Source organism: Bombus impatiens, unplaced genomic scaffold, assembly GCF_000188095.3.
Source record: "Bombus impatiens unplaced genomic scaffold, BIMP_2.2 scf_0197, whole genome shotgun sequence".
Classification (NCBI taxonomy): Eukaryota; Metazoa; Arthropoda; class Insecta; order Hymenoptera; family Apidae; genus Bombus; species Bombus impatiens.
The window spans coordinates 1,194,263-1,208,829 of NT_176616.1; the positions used below are offsets into that span (position 1 = coordinate 1,194,263).

The 14,567-nt window shown below is 43.6% G+C and overlaps 2 long non-coding RNA genes across 3 annotated transcripts in view; one reads left to right on the forward strand and one right to left on the reverse strand.

Annotated features, from left to right (window-relative positions):
• Positions 1-14,567, reverse strand: part of LOC112212465 — a 50,569-nt gene that overhangs the window by 32,354 nt on the left and 3,648 nt on the right. The gene's annotated exons all lie outside the window — the stretch shown is intronic.
• LOC117151395 lies at positions 9,428-12,028 on the forward strand. 2 transcript variants are annotated; one of them, XR_004461285.1, is made up of 3 exons: positions 9,428-10,319; positions 10,440-10,604; positions 11,002-12,028. It is a non-coding gene; the product is annotated as an uncharacterized LOC117151395 (long non-coding RNA). The 2 variants fall into 2 exon arrangements; XR_004461284.1 differs by having other exon boundaries at positions 9,428-9,692.

Here is a 14,567-nt window from a genome sequence, read left to right on the forward strand (position 1 = left end):
ACGCGACGTCTCGTCTCTCCGTGGAATTCCTTGCCTCCGCTCGTTGTCTCTCTAAATTGGCAAAAATAAGCGCACACGAGCGAAAGAAAAAGAACCGTCATGGGAGAAGCTTAGGACGGCTGAACGCTTAGAATGTCCGCCCCCGTCGTTTACTGTCTCTAGCTCGATAGACCGGCATTGTTTACGACTAATCATTGCGAGGAATTGTCCGTGGTGTTCGTGACAAGTTCGTAAATTTAGGTCCGCTCGTCGAACCAGGCTACGGCTTATGGACGTCAGTATCTATTCGAGATTCCAGTCGTGGTCCGTACAATCGAACGGAAGATTATTAGAAGACGACGGTTCCTTGGAGCAGAAGAATGAAGTTTGAAGTGCTTTAATTGTTGCTAGCGGATCCTGAAGTACTTTAGATATCGTAAATAATCATTGTTATAGTTTTGAATTTCGAATCGAGCGTTGTATCAGTTGCGAATTCAAATATCTATAATCAATAGCAATAAATCGTGTCACTGCTCGAACAATTCTAGCCGATGTAATTCGATATAAATTCATCGTTGATATATCCCAGAACGTTATCTCCATCGCACCAAGTTTAAGGGTTAACTCGTCTATTGCAAGCATTTTGGTAATCGAGCTGAAGAGTATCGGAATCAGGCGACGCGTTATGATAAGATACGAAAGCTTCGAAGATTTTTAATCGGTTATATATGACGAAAGTATTACGACTACACGTTAACAAACTCTAAAGCTTTAAAAATCTACGCTAGATCAGATACGAAGCAATTTGATCGTGATTACAATTGAAATCCGATAAGGAGAAGATACGTGACGATCTACTTAGAGAGTTAGCATTTATAAGTGAGACAATTAAGTGAATCACGATTACGCACACGGATGCGTAAAGGGAAGGAAAGCTGGTTAGTTTCGGCAGGACATCGACACCGCGACGCGTAGGACGAGAACTTTTTATCTCGGGGGATCGAGCGCGTATTCGCGCGGTTTCACGCGTTGGCGGACGGCGTAGCTTTCTAAATCACTCACTGCCACTCCATACGCTCGCCACGGGCTTTCTCTCTTTTTCCTCGGCTCGTCCTCGTCTCTCATCACCACTCTCTCGCCCTCGTCGCACATCGAGAGTAGTAACAATGTCCCGAATGACCGTCTATTTTCGAGTGGAGACATCGACCTCCCAGCAAATCGTAAAACCGTCAAAATGAATCCATTAAACCGGGAACAGGTACACCGACCAACTGACTAACAGCGTGGCCAGCGGGCTCGTTCCGTCACCCCGAAGAATGCGGCAGGAATAAATCTTCCCCCGCATTTCTATATGCGAATCCGGAAGTGTTCGCTAGTGAAGGACGAAATTGAGATACGCTATCTGCAATGGCATCTAAGCAAATTAGAAAGCAATATCGGAATTGATGTAAACAGAAATCAGAAGTGCATATAAGGAATAAACATAAGCAAACGGCGAACGAAGCGTACGAACGAAGTGTACGAACGAAGCACCTTCTCCGTTGTTCTCTGTGCAACGAAGAAACAGCTCTACGAATCAAAAAGCTATTTAACTGAAATACAACGTCCATGTTACGTTATCGGTATATTGTAATAAATTAGGAAAAAATATCGAAACGACTGCAAAGAGAAATCAAAAGTTCATGTAAGAATCAGACAGATAAAACACTAGTCACTCTTGACCTGAACGTTAACTGTGAACTGATCGCTAATAAACGCATCTTCGATTTTATATAATCATTGTACACTTTATTTTCGAACCTTATCGTCCGATTTTATCTTACACTTATACACAAAGTAAATATAACGAGAAAAGGGAATGCTGGCTGGAGAAGTGGCTTAACACGTTTGCGACGTGATCCCCCGGTGTCGCGCTATACATTGTGTATACATACGACTGCTCGTGACCACCGATGGTAAACTCATCCGTCAACTTTCTATACTATCTGAGATCTTAAAGTTACTAGCGAGACCCTCTATGTTGGTTATATAGTTGTTGAATAGATATGAGTTGATCAATGTGGCATTAATAAATATCCTAGCGTAGACGTCTTCCTCGTGAATGTGCTAAGTGATATATGACATTCATAATAACGTTGTATTGTCGGTACATTTAAATAAATTAGAGAAGGAAAATGAAAATGACCGAACGAACACCAAAAGTTTCATTGTATAGAAACGAGAAATGTAACGATATAGGAGCAGAGCTACCTGCAAAGTAATCGAACGAGGATCGAAATCTTATCTGAGAATGAACGAGCGAATGAAAAACGTAACGATAGAGAAAGTCGACACGCAGGATGACTGAACAGGAATCAAAATTTCGTGTGGAAATAAAAAGCATAGCGATAGAGGAAATCTAGTCGCGGTGCACCCTTCGTGCAACAAGAGAAGAGCACCGTGGACCAAGAAGCAGCTTATCTACCGGTAACGAATGGGACAAGCCGCCTTCGACCTCCTAGATGGACTTTCGTCGTAAACCGAGAGTTCAGGAATTTAGGAATTCGAAAGGTAAAAGAATCGGCCGACGAAGAGGATTAGGGGTTGGGATCGAAAGATAAAGTCTGTGAAGATGATAGCACGATGCCACTGCGTAGCTCTCGCGTAATTAGCGACTTCTATGGGGCAGCTGAATGAGAAACTCGATGGTTCTCAAGGCATCGTCGAGTCTCGTACTTTTTAGATGATCGGACAACGTTAGTGGAGCAAGTAGATCGACCACTTGATCCATATCACTCGATCATTGGTATAAATGGAACGTTTAACAGACGTTAGTGTGATAAATAAATCGAGGCGTTTGATTTAAACTAACCGATAAACTTTTCGCGTTATCTTATGAAGCCACTTACAATTTTCAGGGACATTTCCATAGATTAGGTCGTTCCCAAGTGAGAAATACACACACCCGCAGCACTGATCCGCTATTGTTACGAGTCAACCTATTTCCGTGTCTGGTTAGCCGCTTCCTTAGAGATTACACTTAATTCCGAGTGTAAGGCATTGTTATCGGAGAAGGACGTGGTCGAGAGGCATCCGGAGGACCAACAAAATAGAGGCTTCCGAGTTGATCCACGACAAAATCTGAGATCAACATTGGTAGAGTGAGAAGTGAAAATTTTCATTCTTGCAAAGTCATCGATAAAAGACTGGAGAGAAACACGGCGATACGATGACCGTGGAATCGTAGAAGTGGAAATTTTCCAAGTAGGAAAATCGAGATTTTGGTATCGATGAACCAGATTGAGAACCCCTTTGGCAGAAGGGTCTCCCAGGATTCCGATGACAACGAGACTTTAGGAGGACGACCTACTTCGCTCGTTTGCATCGGACCCGAGGCGGCGCGTTCTTCTTTTTTCTTTTTTCTTTCTTTCCTGTTCCCTTCAAGACTGCCGGTAGCCGAGATGACGTAATGCAACGGGCCAATCGTTGCAAAGGGCAAAGTCCCGGGTAAGAAAGCCGGGAATGTAACTTTTCTTATTTCGCGACAGTGGACTAGGCGTGAAAGGATGGAAGAAAAAAGGAAGAAATGTTCGCGTGGATGTATATCCTCTCGAAGAAGTCGGAAATTGTATAACATCCGCAATAGCGTATTAGTTACTTGGAATTTCGATTTCGATCGAAATTCGATATGGAGAACGTGAAATAGGGAGACGAACATCGATCGCTGACGAAAAGCAGGTACATGCTTAACCATCATCGTAGCAGATAATCTTTACGGCTTGGTGTGCATGACTTTATGTATGCAGATCCGATTAAAGAAAATCGATAGATGTAAATCATGAACAATAAAGACATACCTATTCACGTATAGGTACGCGGGAAGAGGAAAGAGGAAAAAGGAATATGAAGGAATATCGTATGATCGAATCGATTCAAATCGATCATATCCAATGGCAAGTGATCGAATTCACAGGTTATCTATTCAGTTAGAATAACTCTTACGTGTCCTCTTTTGAAAAGAGTACATCCTATCATTTCCTACTCGATAGATTCAATGTATTTATTAATGTTGGCTCTGAACGCAATAAAAGAAAACAAGGCTCGATCACCCTTGTATGAAGCGTATGTAATTAGCGAAACTCTGGGACCGCGTTAAGTATAACGCTCCAGTTGCAGCTTTTTGCTCGCCGGTTGCATCGAAATTCCGAGCAACGAGAAAAATACAAAAAACGGGGATTACACGCGGCTTTACGCGCGAACCTGCTATAAAGGAAGTAGTAAGTAACCGTAATGAACGCTCGTTCTCTGTATCGAACGGCGTTCTCCTTCGATGTAACGACGTGCGTATCGAGAAACAATTTCGAAAGATCGTCGAATAATCGGTACGTTCGATGGGTGTCAGTCACGCGAACGATTCAAAAATCAGGAAAAAGAATCACGCCCGTTGGTCCTCTGTTATTAACGTAACACCTGTTTAGAGAAGTAGCAGGGGATTTTTCAAGATAATTCGAAACCAGAAGAAAAATATAGAATACGCGTTCGGTTTGTGGATCTGTTCATGCGAGTACCGCGTGTCTCTCGATAAGACTCGCGAGTGAGATTCAATTAACGCTCGAATATTCCACCGTATGAAACAAATCCGTGAAATCTGGCGACACGGGAAGGTGTATAGATTCTATACGTTGTAGGTACATGAATTCCAATGAAACGTGTCTCGACGATTAGCGTCAATTGCGCGAGTTACGATGGCGCGTGGTCGGCTCGACTTTGTAATTACCAGACGCATGTAAGTATATAGTGTACGCTAGACGAAAGTCGAATTCAGACCTGGGCTATTCATAAGGCTCTATGTTCTTTCATACGGGGTCTCTGAGATCATTTTTGTAGCACTGAAAACATTGATATAAATTTACGGAAACTGTACCGTTGCCACGCTATAAAATATTTTAGGCCACTCTGTACATAGATCTGTATCTAAACAAGTAATGAAAAATTAAAAGTTTTCCCACATAAACCGTACAGCCAGAATCAGTGAAACGTGACATAAGTGTCGTGCTACATGTATTATGTAGAACATATACCCAAAGGAAATTTTAATACCTTGCGGTTTTGTATATTTACATATATACTTTTAAGTATAAAGTCAACTGCTTTTTTTATACGTTCATTTATTTAAGAAAAAAATCGCAAAAAATTGAATATTCCCTCAGACGATCGTTAAAGTGATCACTATCGTGAGATTCGTATGCAGAGTTTACAAAAAATATTTGTGTAACAATTAATTAGGTTCGAGTGTATCTAATTTTCTACCATTTAACAGTATCCTCGTGCGACTACAAAAATTTAAAAGTGAGACATAGAATCTCACAAAAAAGCATTGTAAAAATAGGAATACGTGCAAAATTCTTTTTATAACCACTTGATGAATATGTACTAACACCTAACTGAAAAAAAAAAATAAAAATTTGCAACTCGGACTTAATTCGTCGCGCAAACCGAAAGTTCGTTCGAGCAGCTTTTATATAATAACCGGTTGGGATCGGTGTAATTAACGCGGCTATGAGTGGATTCAATCAACGTTCGACAGCATCGTCGCGCTAGCGTTCGAAACTGGTTGTCAGCATTAAAGCTCGATCGTTCTCGTTCATTCATGACGCCGATCGGAAAATCCATCGATCGAAACGACGTAAAAGTGCGAACGATAGATCGATCGACGCGATAATTTCTGCTGCACGGGCTATTCTCCGCAAAATGACGAAGGAAATCGGCGAAAAGGAAATCGCCAAGGAGAAAAAAGAATGAACTACTTTAATAAACCCTTATCGTGGTGCATGGTGGAACAGGTTGATTAGAGTCAAGTACCGATTATTTTCTCGCGGTCTCCCGATATTTAACGCCTCTCTATCGCGCGCTATCGATCGCAGGAATCTTGTATCGACACCGTCAATTCGAACCGATAATTATCGTTTGATTTGTTGTAGATACCCGCGAGGTTGATTTAGACGCCACGCTGGCCGAACCTCGAATTTCATCGTTGAATAAATCCCGGCAGTTGACAGCTGACGTCAAAGCTGAATGTCCTTCGTCGAGTAACTACGAAAACCAAAGGCGGGGGTTGCAGAAAAAGAGGAATATTACAAACGGATAAGAGAAAAAAGGAAGGAAAGGAAAAATATAGTGACATTGCCTTACGCCTTGCCTGACGCGGTTGTTCGAACCGGTGGCAAGCAGCGGCATCAACGCTTTCGTAGAGAAACTATCGAAGATCGATACCCTTTCGCTGGAGCCTCCGGAGGCGCATGAAAGTACCTTTTAAAGGCGGTGTGTAGCACAATGGAGAGTCGCGGAGACGGAACATAAGGCGAAGAAAAACTGTCGGTAGAATATGGAGGGCCAGCGCGGCGGCGGACGAGGAGAAGAAGAAGGTGGAACAAGGCGAAGAAGTAGCAGCGAAGAGAATTTATTGCCGCGCGAGAGACCGCGGGTCCCCGAAGAGAGAAGGCCGAGCATAAGCAGTTAGGGTACCTGCACGAACAAATAACGGAGAAGTGGGAGGGCCGCGATACCTACAAATGAGGGGCGAGAGAGAGGACCTGGAAGAAAGAGAAACCTCGAGGTCCACGCCGCTCGTAACAGGTGTACCAGAGTGAATCTCGGTGGATTGCCCTCTACGCCACCTGAGCCACGTGAAACTCGGATTTACTCTTGACAGTTAATGGCATAATTTTTTCCGTCCGCCAGGTGAGGATAAGGATTAATTAAAAAAGGAGAGGGATGGAAAGAAAACGCGCATGGATGAGTGGAATAACGTTCCACGTTGTTTTCGCATCGTACTCCAAGGGAACGAATAATCTCGATACGAGATAAATCTGACGTAAGATACTCCGACGGCTTAAACACCGTGCAATTTATTAAGAAAAAAACAAAAATCCCAGCTGAGAGACCATCCACGCAAAATTACTGTTTTTCGCGATTATCGGATTTTCACGAGACAGGTGTCGCCACCGATTAACGACGCAATAAAAAACGACATCGGCCAGCTCAAAATAACTTGTCAGAAGTATATACTGCACACGACCATCTTTTTGGGAACCACTGGCTGCAACAGGCCAGAGAGAACGTCGAGCGTAGTAAGCCCACTTCGAGAATCAGCAGAGTACCAAGATTCGATCGTCGATAACGACCTTCTCTCTGTCTCGCTATACACGAGCATATGTGCAACAGCGCGAGGGGGTAGACTGGTCGTTCTTCATTTTCGGCCAAAGGCGCGTGTTGTTGGCGACTATCGATATCTCGATTCGTTTTCATCCTGGCTGGATCTATCCATCTGCCCACGCATATCGGTGGTAGTTCTTCGACGTGAGAGGAAGCGAGACCAAAAACTTGTTGGCGCGCGGATCTTATAAACGCGAAAAAGAAGAGCGGCAAGGAAATAACGTCGATGAAGAGACTCGGAAAACGAAACAGCGATAGTCGAAGGGAGAAGGACGAAGACGAGACGATCGACAACGACAGTACAGGCATTGCGGGGACTCGTTAACTCCGGTAGCCAGCCTCTTTGGCGACTTCGCGATTGCGGCAGGTATGTACACCTACTTAACGACCCGGCCCAACCCAGCTACCTGTTCGACCATAGAAAATGATCGTTTTCCTAGCGCCGGCGATCGTTCAGCGGTCGTTACGGAAGCGAGTAACCGCAACTGAGGAACAAGCACCTCTGCAATAACCGGACGAACACGCAGTCTTCAGCATCCAGACGAAGGGAGGCCAGAAATTAACTTGGAATTACGATTATCGATCGTGAATAGAATAACGATGCTAATCGATCGAAAACGCATTTTTCACCTGATACCCATCATTTTCCTCCCTTCGTGTTCTCCTCCATTTTATACTTTACACGTTTATTCTATACGTATTTTTGTCGTTACACGAGGAAGATGTTGGTCGATCCAAATAAACGAAGAAAGAAAGGCAGGTTCTGAGAGACACAGGTTCGACGATGACTCGCGTACGGAGAGCCGGCAACGTAAAGCGAAGGGTTGCACGGGATTGCACGTGTGCGAGCCGCGCGAGGCGCAGCCTCTGAAACGAGATGCGCGACCTTGAACTCGAACTCCAGGGTCGATCGATAGGCGCCACGCGCCTCTCCTGACCTATATAAACACGAGGAATTCCGGGAGAGAACACGCCGCCGGGAAAACGTGCTCGTGACTCGTTCTCACGAGCCGCACGAGGCTCTTTCGTATCGTCACCTGATCGCGAGTACGTAAGAAGACGATCCTGTAACCGAATTTAACGCTTTCATAATTTGTTCATAATAAAAGATTTTGATGTCTGGCTCGGCTTCGACTCGTTTCGCGTCTTTTATGATACTAGCGCTCTGTAATATCTTCTGGCGTTGAATATAACGCGAGAATTTGACATTTACGTATGTCGGAGAAGAGTCAGGAACAGGGTTGTGGGCGTTTGATAGGCCTCCCTTGGAGTTGGCCATCGTTGTGTGATAACGAAGATAGGGCCTGATGCTACGAGTATGGACACTACCGATTCGACAATCAACAGCGGTGGTTAGGCACTTGCGATGTTAGTGACGTTGGTCTTAGGTTCGATGACGAATCTACGGTCAACGGGATGAAAGGTATACTTGCTCTAACTCAAACTCACTGATCGTCAGGCGCTGCTCCCATCGTCGGTGGGATCTCAAGAAAGAATGAATTTTCGTCCCAATGATGCCACAGAGGAAAACTATGATGGGGTGTGTATGAGGACACGTGATCATCGGATTCGTCGGGTATAGCCCTCGTTCCGAAAGTAAGGGAAATTGACGTCGCTGTCAATTGGTCAGTTTGGGACAAAGACTGTCTGTCCGTTTGGAAAATCTTAATTGCCGGAAAAAACCCAGGTTTTATAGCGGGTCCTCGGGCTAACTGGACTTGCGCTGTGTACGTGCCTCAACATCAGGTATTCATTGTCCTCAGAAACCGTTGGAATGTTCTACTGTCAAGTACCTCTATTGGTATTTCTTTTAATGAGGGTCATACTATAACTCCACACCTTTGTTAGGCGAAGCGCCCGTCCCGTTGACCGCGGCTACGTTCGGCGACTGATAGTCGCCTTGAGCCCAAGTTTATTATCACAAATCGCAAACAAGTACAATTGGGCAGGATGACGGCAAATTGTTTAATTACGATTTTACGGATTTTCCCGAAGTTCCAGAGGGACGGCTTCTTGTGAAATTCGTGAGTACACTGTGAATGTACTGGTTAATGAGCGCAAAAGTTACACCTGTATCTACCGCAAGTAAATTTGAAGACTTAGAACTGATACTTATCAAGTCTAGTTCCTACGTTGTGCGATTTTTGTGTCCGATTAAATCGTAGGAGAAAGTAATTTTATTATCATCTCGTTTTTTAATCAGTTAACGTTTGACGATTATACACGTCGTCGTTTATATTTATTTACGTATGTGCAATGGTAGAGAATCGAAGTCAACGATAGTAAAATTTTGAACGGTGAAAACGATTGTGTTGATCGACACGAAAAAAGGTACGAAAGGCAAATCATTCTGTTTTGAAAGCAAAGTCAATCGCGCTTGGCAGCTAACCGGCTCGCGTGGGTGTTAATTACTCTGTTAAAACCGACTCGCGTTAGTGGGTGTATTACACGAGATCGTGAACATGAAACATAGACGGATATGAGCGAGTATCGGTTGGCTAACTTATACTACGCGTAAGGTACGCTGATAGATACGGTTTTCGTGATTTTTTCCCAAGTTGATACGAAACCTCCCGCGTCTCTCGATTCAACCTGTCGGCTATATACCGAGTAATATGTACATAGTTTCAAGTGGCCGTCACCCGTGGTACATGTTGCAAAACGGAAATCTACATCGATTCGATCGTAAATCTTTCGCGAATATGAAATCTCCGTACGTTCGTTTATGGTTTGACGTGGAGATCTACTGCTATATGTAACGTGACCTGCACACGCTACTGTGCGGTTAATCATGTATTTGCAGAGTGCAATAAAGATTTGTTACACTGGCTTCGACGAAATCGTACCACGATCTGCAAATAACATCTTAATTCAAACGATCAGTACAGCGACATAAAGATAAACGAAATTTCCGATAATAACAGACAACCGAAAAGAAAAACAGTCCGTCGATAGAACAATTAATTAAATCCACACGCTACCCAGGCTCTTGTTGAAGCGGACACTTATTAACTGCAAACTACGCTCGTCGTAAAATCTGCATAATAACACGGTAGATTTAAATGCCCCTTCGTTGAAGCGCGGTTTGCCTTCGAACTTGCAACATTAACAGTGGCTTTAAACGACGACAGTTTGTCAACGAAATTGTTAGTATCGAAAAATCAGACAGATTACGCGAGTTATACGGATTCGTGGTGGAGATCTATCCGTTTAGAGGCTGGCACAATTTCCTACCGGCAACAAACGAGAACGCTATTGATTTCTAGAGAAGCAGAGCACGAGACGAGATAGCCTCCGGTGTGCATCCTACCGTACGACCCAACCAACCTGCAGGCTAGCTACCGTACGGGGATGATTCACGGTCAAGGACGTCGTAGCAACCCCTCCAGCTTTTCTCTGGCGCAACCCTCGCCTTCATCCACCAACGCCGGGTAATCCCTGTGTAACGCTTCACGGTACGGTTAACAACTCTATCCTCTTGCCTCTGTGCTATCGCCGCTTCCATCTTCTCGAAACTCCACCTCTTTCGCGTACGTACGCCGGTAACGCGTATATACGCACCGTACGAATCGAGAGATCTGAATTTATAAATTGAGATAATAAAATGATGAAAAATATATATATGGAAATACAGGTTTTTATATCGCGGTGAATTTACAAAAGTATATTTAAAGTTTTATCTGTTCGTAGTTTTATCGAAGTTTCGTTTTGATAGAAAGGAAGGAAACAAAATGTACGTGTCGCAGCTGAGAAAGGTGGATTAGCATAACGGTGAACGTTGACGTTGCCTCGAACGAGAAGAAACGAGAATTTATGCCACGTTTCCAGCACAGATTCACGAGGACAATAATTCGACGGCACGGCGAGTCCAAAGACGGGTCCATTCGCTCGAGGACACAGAAATCGAGAGAGAAATAGGCAGCACTTTACGCAAGCCAGTACTTTCCACATAATTCTCGTCGGAGATCGACCAGGGACAACCGGAGGATAATATATCGTCAAAAGGGATTGGTCGTATGTTAACCAGCGTTACACCTGCGAGCCGATGAAGAAACTCCATGGCCAGCCACCTACGCGCGCAGCCTCGTCCGGGTCTTTTACCATCTGACCGACGAATTAGGTAGATAAAGATTCACACGGGCTTCGCTGTATGCTTCTACCTGTTTCCCCGACTCGTTCTTCTGCTTGTTTCGTTTATAACTTTAGATAAACTGTTGTCATCATCGCTGTATCAGATTGCGTTTTGCATTTTACCAAGTTGATATTTAGAATTTTTTATTACTGTAAATGTAAATGTTCGTGTAAATATCCATGTATTTGGTTATTTAATTATAACTATGTACCATGTTTATACAAATGAAGACCACAGAGGAAGAACATAATAAACTATATTTTCCATTCTTTAAAGGCTAACAGGTTTAAAAGTCAGTACGTTATCATAATTGTTCTTGGTATGTAATTTTCAGATTAAATATGTATTCCAGCATCCTCTTCGTAATTTAACGAATATTGCTTGTCACAACGTGAAAACATTGAAAGATATTGAAACATTGAAAATATTAAAACACCAAAAAGTATTGTTTATCTAAACAATTGTATCCTTGATCGAACATAGCTTCTTTCCAGTTTTAACTATTTTATATGAAAATATTCTTGTTTAGCCGTAAAGTGATATCAAAATAAAAAGGTCAACAAAACTGTATTTATCATGCTCTTTTCCTACGATCTTCAAATGTTTGCGATCGAATACGCGTATTTATATTTATAGATACCGTGTAGGAAATCGTTCGTGCAAACACCGTGCACCACCTCTAACCTAAATTTCGTGGTGGGTTTTTCACCGGCTCCGCCTCATTTCACGCGGGTCAAACGTATCATTCGATCCTTTCTTCCGTCAAGACGTTGTTCAGTTCATTAGACCATTAGTCTAACAATGCAGAGTGTGTCCTTTATGTGGCGTTTACATTTGAAACGTAATAGCCACGTAGCTCTAGCGTGAACTACGAACGCGAACCAGGCTACAATTTGCATGGCATATCTTTCTCTCTCTTCCCGCGATGCGTACTGTCTTTGTACACGCAGGTGACAATTCACCGCGTGTGTATCATCGTGCGAGATTTATCCTCGCGCGCGATTAGCATAATGGTTGATCATTACGACGCCGTTGTCCAATTTCCGTGGGCGTACGTTCGAAATTGCACCAGCTACGGGCCAAAGGACAAAAGATCGAGCTGATATTTGCTGCAGATCGAAACTACGATCGAGTAACGCTCCTTATAAATCTTGTATAAAGCATATCCTGTTAACTCTACTGCGTTCTTTCCAGTCAATTGTATATCTTCAACGTTGGAAAAATATCTCTAGTTCGAGCAAAGTACGATAGGATTACTATTGATGCATGATTCTTCGCTTCAATCTTATGTTAAACATTTTTCGAAAATTTTTATTAAAAGTCTTTTCAGTTTGAGAGATCAAAGGAAGATTGAAATATACAAATTTAACGATCGCAGTAGGATTAATATCAAAAGAACCAACGAGTCTTCTTTGTGCTGAAATAGACAGAAAACGGGAGGATTTAGAAAAAAAGAAAGAAACGTCTAATTTAAAGAAAACAAATCTCTACTTGTATTTTCACAATCTCGAATTCAAGTTTTAAAATCACATCCCTATCTCGAAGGAAGTACATACCAGAATTGTAAGTTCCTATAATTTCAATAAAGAGCGACAAATCGTTCTGATCCTTTTTATTTTGCTCTTGAAGCCGGTTCTCGCGTTAAACCCACTATCAAATTTCCACAAACTACCTTGATACAATCACATCTTTATATAGTCAGACACGATCCAGTTTCAACATCCTGTCCATAGCCGCGAACATACCTACAATTTACCGTAGTCTACCGAACGGGGGTCGTTAAGTCGTTAATCGGCGGCCATTACGATCGTCGTCTTTGTTATCGTCTTCGTCCTTCACAACGCGTCAACGATTGGCTACCGAGATCAGCACCGATACAGGGCTCGGTCTCATCGAATCCACACTCGAATGGAAACAACGATCGTCCTGTATTGCCTGGAAACCCAACGATCGGCATACCCGTGGGGGAACTGCAAAGACCAACAGTCTCGATATCGGTCTATGAGTATAGGTAAATGATCAAGTGGATGACTACAGGCGTTTGATTAACCGCGGTAGCCGAGAAATGACCAACCAGCTACCAGGTCATCGCGTCGTTCGCGCAATTACGTCAAATGGATTTCCTAATTGCGACGCCGCGCTGCGCCGCGAGAGATTGATCATGTTCGACCGTGCCGCGCAAACGGAACGCGTACGATTCTGATTCACCAGAATGCGTCTTTTGTTTCACTACGTAAGTCTGCGACCGTCAAAGAAGACATTGTATCATTGGGGTCTGATTCAATCCGAGTTCGGTATACATTTATCGATACAATGTGAATACGTTTCTAGCTTCTATTGTCTATAAATGAAAATACAGAGCTCGATGATCGAAGATGATATCGGAATGGATAACGAGTACTACTCGATACTGGATATACGTTACTCAATTCGATCCAGACGAGACTCTAGAGGATAGATCGTCGAATTTCTATAGGAATGCGCGATTTGGTCACGTGCGTGATGTAATGAATTCGGCAGAATTTTGCGAAGCAACGCGAGTAAAAAACACGGAAACTGAAAAAAAAAAGAAAAGTAACGTACGTTCGCATACCCATTATTCTCAATGTATGTTTCTCGATTCGCATGGTATAGGAGAAGAATCATTGAATATCTTTGGACGAACTAAATTCGCGTGTCCTAAACGAACGAATCACAAGAATAGACTTTCGCGAACGTAGACACAGCAGCGTCCGAGGAGTGCGTTGGAACGTACGGGAAACAAGAAAACTCGCCACGAACGACAAGACGTGTAATCGTCTTCAGATCGGAGCCGGAGTATAATCTTATCGTGGCGATAGCGCGTACTTTAATCCTCGCTTATTCTATTTCTGTACAGTGACTGCTCCCGCGTGTCGGTGGAAGCGAGATGGCCTGGCAAGCACGATGGAAAAGGGTGAAAAGGGTGGAAGGGGAGGGAAGATTGCAGGGGCTGCGTCAGGGAGCTCACCGAAAGGCCTTGGATCTGCATAGCAAATTGGCGATCGATATACGGTCACCGTACGGCGAATCGCGCGAGCCTCGAATTAAAGCTTATAACTTTCATGTCCGGCGCAATGTATCATTATGCGCAGGGCGGCCCTGGTCTTGATGCAGCTGCCCGCATGCGGCGCGCAAACGCTGCACCGCCAGCAACCGGCGGGCGCGAATATGTGCATAAAGCACGATAAATCGTCCGCATAGATACGGATCGACGAATGACAAGTCGCCCGATGGGCGGCGC